The sequence below is a fragment of the Somniosus microcephalus genome, chromosome 19 (assembly GCF_052327205.1).
Source record: "Somniosus microcephalus isolate GS21.2 chromosome 19, FLI_Smic_1.0, whole genome shotgun sequence".
NCBI lineage: Eukaryota > Metazoa > Chordata > Chondrichthyes > Squaliformes > Somniosidae > Somniosus > Somniosus microcephalus.
This window is the reverse complement of record NC_141005.1, coordinates 67,063,045-67,071,197: the sequence shown is the minus strand read 5'-3', so window position 1 is coordinate 67,071,197 and position 8,153 is coordinate 67,063,045.

The window sequence follows — 8,153 nt, the reverse complement described above, 5'->3', positions numbered from 1 at the left end:
TTGATGTGTATATGGACTTTCAAAAGGCGATTTATAAAGTGCGATACAATAGATTTGTTAGGAAAATTGTAGCAAATGGTCGGAATTTTGCCCACCTGGGCGTGTCCGTTGCGGGAGGTGCCCGTGCCGAATCCACCGTGCTGTTGAAAATAAACTTACCTTAATGGGACCTATTAAGCAAGCCCAGCGCGTTACGCGACCCAATGAGATGCAACGGGTCTGGTGACTTCATTCATGATGTCTTTTTAGCCGGGATCTTTAAAGGGACCATGGCCATATTATATTTGAAGTTTAAACTAACATAGTGCTGTCAGAGCACTACGGCATTTGAGTGCTGCAAACACTCATTACTCCCTCCATATGCATATGGAGGGAGGCAGAGTGCACAGGGAGGGCCTCTTCCCTTCCGATGGGCGGAAGAGACCTCCCCAAGAGACGAAGACAGCCTGGTTTCAGATTGCAGAGGAGCTCACAACCAGGGATGTCGTCAAAAGGACTTGCCTGCAGTGCTGCAAATGTTTCAATGATCTCATTAGATCAGAAAACGTTCGTACAAAACCACACTCAACTGCATCCTGCTATGCCTCTCATCGCATCCCCATCACGCTGCCTTCCCTACCCTACTCCTGCACATCCTTACTCACACCAACATACCTTGCACCTCCACCCATCCCTCTCTCTCTATCTACATTATCACATCTCCATCTCAGTAACCGCCCCTCACACTCACCCTCAGTCCAGTGCAATCACATCAACTTATAACACACAACGGCAGCCACTTGGGTATTTTATCCAATGTTTATGTAAAGTTTCTGTTAATGTGGTGTCAAACATAAAAATCTTTATTTTCAACACAGGGTCTTGGACAAATTTGTGTGCACCCTTGGAAGTGGCTTAGTGAGTTACAGTGAAAGGAATGGCTTGGACCTTGTGGGGCTGCTTTATGATGTTGCTCTGGGGTGGTGCCAACCTGGAGCCTCATGTGGAAGCCATATGAATGTACAGCATAAAGTTAACTAAATCTGGCCACGATGAAGGCATCCTGGTGTCTTGGGCAGCAATCTGCTCAGGTGCTGATGCCCGCTGTCCTGTGCAGCACCTGATGATTGCAGAGAAGTTTCGTGTTGTTGCTAGTGCTGCTGGTGTGCCTGGTGCTGCTGCTGTTGGGGTTCCTCGTGGTGCGATTCTGAGGACAAAAGTGAGACAGTATAAACAGCACCCATGTTGATGAAATGGATGGCAGGTGAAGCAAAGATGACAGAAGCATTCTGTCAATGGTGAGAGAGTTCTTTCAATGAGCTGACACTGGATGGAAAACTTGCTGGAAACACTTGCAACCTGCAGAAACTTTGCTGGAAATGGACTGAGCAACACCTTCATAGAAACATAGAAGATAGGATCAGGAGTAGGCCATTCGGCCGCTCGAATCTGCGCTGCCATTCAATAAGATCATGGCTGATCATCCAAATTCAGTACCCTGTTCCTGACTCCTCTTCATATCCCTTGATCCCTTTAGCCTTAAGAAATATATCCAACTCCTTCCTGAATATATTTAATGAATTGGCATCTACTGCCTTCTTTGGCAGACAATTCCACAGGTTCACCACTCTCTGGGTGAAGAAATTCCTCCTCATCTCTGTCCTAAATGGCTTAGCCCTAATTCTTAGACTGTGACCCTTGGTTCTGGACTCCCAGACCATTGGGAACATCCTTCCTGCATCTAGTCTCTCTAGTCCTGTTAGAATTTTATAACTTTCGATGAGATCCCCTCTCATTCTTCTAAACTCCAGCGAGTACAAGCCCAATCGACCCAATCTCTCCTCATACGTCATTCCTGCCATCCCAGGTATCCGCCTGGTGAATCTTCGCTGCACTCCTTCCATGGCAAGAACTTCATTCCTCAGATAAGGCGACCAAAACTGCACACAATACTCAAGATGTGGTCTCACCAAGGCCCTGTACAACTGCAGCAAGACATCCTTGTTCCTGTACTCAAACCCTCTCGCTACAAAGGCCAACATACCATTTGTCGCCTTAACCGCCTGCTGCACCTGCATGCTTACCTTCAGCGACTGGTGCACAAGGACACCCAGGTCTTGTTGCACTTCCCATTCTCCCAATCTATTGCCATTTAGATAATAATCTGCCTTCCTGTTTTTGACACCAAAGTTGATAACCTCGCATTTATCCACGTTATGTTGCAGCTGCCATGCTTCTGCCCAATCACCCAACCTGTCCAAATCATACTGGAGTTTCTCGGCATCCTCCTCACAGCACACACGTCCGCCCAGCATTGTGTCGTCTGCAAACTTGGAAATATTACATCTAGTTCCCTCGTCCAGATCGTTAATATATATTGTGAATAGCTGGGGTCTATGGACCGATCCCTGCGGCACCCCACTAGTCACTGCCTGCCACTCAGAAAAAGAGCCGTTTATTCCAACTCTTTGCTTTCTGTCTGCCAACCAGTTCTCTATCCAAGCCAATACCTTGCCCCCAATCCCATGTGCCTTAATTTTACACGCTAATCTCTTATGCGGGAACTTATCGAAAGCCTTTTGAAAATCCAAATACACCACATCCACTGGTTCTCCCTTATCTATTTTACCAGTTACATCCTTAAAAAATTCCAGTAGATTAGTCAAGCATGATTTACCTTTTGTAAATCCATGTTGACTTTGTCCGATCCGGCCACTTTTTCCAAGTGCATCCTTTATAATGGAATCTAGCATTTTATCCACTACCGATGTCAGGCTTACCGGTCTGTTATTCCCCGTGTTCTCTTGACCACCCTTTTTGAACAGTGGGGTAACATTAGCTACCCGCCAATCCATGGGTACTGTTCCAGAGTCTATTGAATCGAGTCATTGACCTGAGGAAAGTGATCATCTGTTAGGATGGACCTTTTACTATACATTTGATGCTGCCATGTAATCAGCCGGAGCAATGGCCATGGAACTCCTACCTCAGGTTGATAGACGTGGTTCCCAAACTATGTGAATCCCGTGGCCACGCAAGGAAATTTGAAAAGTAAGTGTAAAAAAGCTCTTAAATGCCTGTAAACTACCTGATAATTATTTCAATTGGATCAGGTCGACACCACGATGACAGACTTGCTTGGAGGAAAGGCACTTGGGAACGAGATGACAGTGGGTTCCCCACCCGCTGTCAAAAATAATAACTTTCCCACCCGACCTGCCACAGATCACACCCGCTACCATCCTGGAAATTTCTGTCCAATGGCTTTGGACTTCCAAATATTTAATTGGAGGAAATTGTGGCTCATTCAGGCTGGATTCAAACACGCAATCTGACAATGCAGAGCTCCGGCAAGGTTCGAGAGAGGTGCTGGAGAGGTAGAGCTGGGTGTCACAAGCGTAAATGTGGAACCTAAACCCATGTCTTCAGATAATGGCACCAAGGGGGAACATGCAGATGATGAAGTGATGGGTCCCAAAAACAGATCATTGCGGGAATCCAGCAATTCCAGTGTGGGTGGGAATAGAATCCATTGCTGGAGATGTTCTGTCAATGGGTAGGCAACAGTGGAACGAATGAAAGCCAGGGCATTGGAAGAGGGTGGTCTGATCAACCAAGTCAAAGGCTGCAGTGAGCTCGAGATGCAGAAGGAGGAATTCTGAACCACGGTCGCAGTCATAGTCACAGATTATGTCATTTGTGATTTTGATTACGGATTATATAGAGTTGTGGCAGTGGTGGAAACCTAATTGCAGAGTTTCAAGCACGGAGTTGCGGAATAGATGTGCATGGTTTTGGGAGGCAATGACAAGCTCAATGATTTTGTAGTGGAACGGGAAGTTGGTGATGGTGTGGTAATTTACAAAGATAGAGGGGCCAAGTGTGTTTTTGATGACAGAAGTGATGATAGCAATTTGCAAAGGGAGATGTCCGTGCTTGAGCAGAGGCAGCTATTTACAATGATAGCTAGCATGGGGCCAAGAAGGGAAGCGGCGTGGTCAGCAGTTTAATGAAAATGTTTCAAGGGAACAATATGTAATTATCCTGGACAAGATGAGTTTGGAGAGTGTATGAGGGGGAATAGAAGACAAACTAGAGAAAGATACATGTTCGGGCATAGGAAAGAGAGGAAAGTGGAAACACAGAGGCAACTGAGTGGATAGTCTAAATATTAGTGCCAAAGAAATCCATGAGCTCCTCACACTAGCCAAAGGAAGTAAATACGGCTTTAAGAAAAGAAAATGTTCTTTAACAAATCTGTTAGAGTTTTTTGAGGTTGTAACTGGCAGGGTAGATAAGGAATTAGGGTACTTGGATTTTCAAAAAACATTCGAAAACGTGCCACACACGAGTTTATTACAGAAAATTAGGGTTCATGAGATTTGGGATAATGCTTAAGCATTGATTAAGGATTCGTTAACTGGCAGAAAACAGAGAATAGGAATAAATAGTATATTTTCGGGTTGGTGGGCTGTAACTAGTGGGATACTGCAAGGATCAGTGCTTGGGCCTCAGCTATTTGCAATCTATATCAGTGACTTAGATGAGGGGACCGAGTGTAATGTATCAAAATTTGCTGATGATACAAAGCTAGGTAGGAAAATAAGATTTGAAGAGAACGCAAAGAGGCTGCAAAGGGATAACAGACGGGTTCAAGTGATTGGGCAAGAACATGGTAGATGGGACATAACGTGGAGAAATGTGAAATGATCCACTTTGGTAGGAAAAATAGAAAAGCAGAGTATTTTTTAAATGGTGAGAGATTGGGAAATGATGTTATTCAGAGGGAATTGGTATCCTTGTTACATGACTAACTGAAAGTTAACATGCAGGTATAGTAAGCAATTAGGAAAGCAAATAGTTTGTTAGTCTTTATTACAAAATGATTAGAGTATAAGGGTAAAGAAGTCTTACTGCAATTGTATAGGATCTTGGTGAGACCACACTTGGAGTATTGTGTACAGTTTTGCTCTCCTTACATAAGGAAGGATATACTTTCCTTAGAGGGAATGCAACGAAGGCTCCCTGGACTGATTCCTGGGATGGGGGGCGGGGGGGGAGGTTGTCCTACGAGGAAAAAATCAGTAGACTAGGCCTATATTCTCGGGTTTATTAGAATGAGAGGTGATCTCACTGAAACGTATAAACTTCTACGGGGGCTTGACAGGATAGATACTGGGAAGATATTTCACCTGGCTGGCGAGTCTAGAACTAAGAGTCACAGTCTCAGAATAAGGGGTCAGCAATTTATGACTGAACTGATGAGAAATTTCTTCACTTAAAGGGTTGTGAATCTTTGGAATTCTCTACCCCGGAGGGCTGTGGATGCTCAGTCATTGAGTATATTCAAGAAAAATTTCGATAGCCTTTGGATGCTAAGGGAATCAAGGGATATGGGGATAGTGCGAGAATTTAGACTTGAGGTAGTAGATCAGCCATGATCTTATTGAATGGTGGAACAGACTGGAAGGGCTGAATGGCGTACTCCTGTGCCTATTTCTTATGTTGTTAAATAAAGAAATATGTTTATTTTAACTGAATCTCGAAATCCTTTCCAAATTATCAATGCATTTTCAGGGAATAGGCGCCACTGCAAGTCGCCTAAGTGCATAGGTATATGCAGCATGTATGATTGTTGCTTCAGTTGATCCTGGATATTGGAGACTTTTTGATATTCCTTTCTCGCTAAACAGAAAGCATCACAAATCAGACCAAATGATGGCTGAACAGCTGTGCAAACGTAAGGTGAATATATCGCTGGGGCTGGACAAGCTGTATCTGATAATTCTTAAGGATGTAAGGGAGGAAATTGCAGGAGTTCTGGCAGAAATCTTCCAGCAATCACTGAATACTGGAGAGGTGTCTGTGGACTGGAGAATGGTAAATGTGTTTTTAAAAGCTAGCATAAGTTACTCAGGTAACGACAGACCAGTGAGTTTGGAGTGCATTGTGTGCAAAGTTATGGAAACCTTTATTAAAGATAAGATAATGGAGCATCTTTTAGAAACAAAATCATAGAAGATTGTCAATATGGGTTCATGAAGAGGAGGTCTTGTCTATCTAACTTACTGGATTTCTTTGCGGGCGTGCCAAAGGAGTCTCATGGGATGAGGTGTTCTTGAATTTCAGTAATTCCTTTCAAACAGTTCCTCTGGAAAGGCTGGCACTGAAAATGAAGAATGCAGTAATCAGTGGAAATATTTTACGATGGAAAACTAATAAGTAGATCGTTAGACCCCATAGGATAGAGGCACATGTATTGTCATCAAGCCGGGAGAATGTTAGCAGTGGCATTCCATAGTGGATAGAGACTCCAAAGCTGAGTAGCATAATGTACAGGAGGGTTTCAATATACTTGGGAATTGGGTAAACATGTGAAAGATTAAAATGAATGTACAGAACTGGCAATGCTTCATATGGGGGGAACTCTCCTGGAAGGGCCTATTAATCCATGGCTCCTGGGTTGTTAGCTTTCTAGGGATCTCCTTTGCTTTGCAATTCCATCATTGGCCATCCGTTGCCATCCTTTGCCATTTCTCCCCCAAGCTCATCTCTTTCATTGTTTAAGTTCCCCATGCTCTAACAGTGGGTGCAGTTAGCCCTGACTACAAGTTCATGCTCCAAATTTAATTGCAAGAAGGTTTGAGCACAGGGTCAAGGATATCTTATCACAGTTACACAGGGCCTTGGTGAGAGCACACCTGCAGTACTGTGTGTGATTTTGGTCTCCTTACCTAAGAAAGGATATACTTGCCATAGAGGTAGTGCAGCAAAGGTTCTCCAGATTGATTCCTGGGATGGCAGGACTGTCGTATGAGGAGAGATTAGGTCAACTAAGCCTGCATTCACTAGAGTTTAGAAGAGTGAGAGGGGATCTCATAGAAACGTACAAAATTCTGACAGCCTAGACAGACTGGATTCAGGGACGGTGTTGCACCTGGCTGGGGGTTCTCGAACGAGGGGTCACAGTCTCAGGATACGGGCTAGTATATTTAGGACTGAGATGAGGAGAAATGTCTTCACTCAGAGGGTGGTGAACCAAGAGCCATAGAGTCATAGAGTTATACAGCACAGAAAGAGGCCCTTCAGCCCGTCGTGTCTGCGCCGACCATCAATCCCTGTCCAGTCTAATCCCATTTTCCAGCATTTGGTCCATAGCCTTGTATGCAATGGCATTTCAAGTGCTCATCCAAATGCTTCTTGAATGTTATGAGGGTTCCTGCCTCTGCCACCCTTTCAGGCAGTGAGTTCCACATTCCAACCACCCTCTGGGTGAAAAAGTTCCTCCTCAAATCCCCTCCAAACCTCCTGCCCCTTACCTTGAATCTATGCCCCCTTGTTATTGACCCCCCTACTAAGGGGAAAAGTTCCTCTTTATCTACCCTATCTATGCCCCTCATCATTTTGCACAACTCAATCAGGTCCCCCCTCAGCCTTCTTTGCTCCAAGGAAAACAACCCCAGCCTGTTTAGTCTTTCTTCATAGCTGAGGCGCTCCATCCCAGGTAACATCCTGGTGAATCTTCTCTGCACCCTCTCCAAAGCAATCACATCCTTCCTATAGTGAGGCAACCAGAACTGCACACAATACTCCAGCTGTGGCCTCACCAGCGTTTTGTACAGCTCCATCATAACCTCCCTGCTCTTATATTCTATGCCTCGGCTAATGAAGGCAAGTATCCCATATGCCTTTTTAACCACCTTATCTACCTGTTCCGCTGCCTTCAGGGATCTATGTACATGTACACCAAGGTCCCTCTGACCCTCTGTACTTCCTAGGGTCCTACCACTCATTGTGTATTCCCTTGCCTTATTTGCCCGTCCAAAATGCATCACCTCACACTTTTCAGGGTTAAATTCCATTTGCCACTTTTCCGCCCATCTGACCAACCCGTTTATATCGTCCTGTAGCCTGAGGCTTTCCGCCTCGCAATTTACCACCCCACCAATTTTCGTGTCATCTGCAAACTTACTGATCATACCTTTTACATTCTCATCCAAATCATTTATGTAGATCACAAACAGCAAGGGTCCCAGCACCGATCCCTGAGGTACCCCACTGGACACAGGCTTCCAGTCACAAAAGCAACCTTCGACCATCACCCTCTGCCTCCTGCCACTCAGCCAGTTTAGGATCCAATGAGCCAAGGCACCCTGGATCCCATGGGCTCTTAC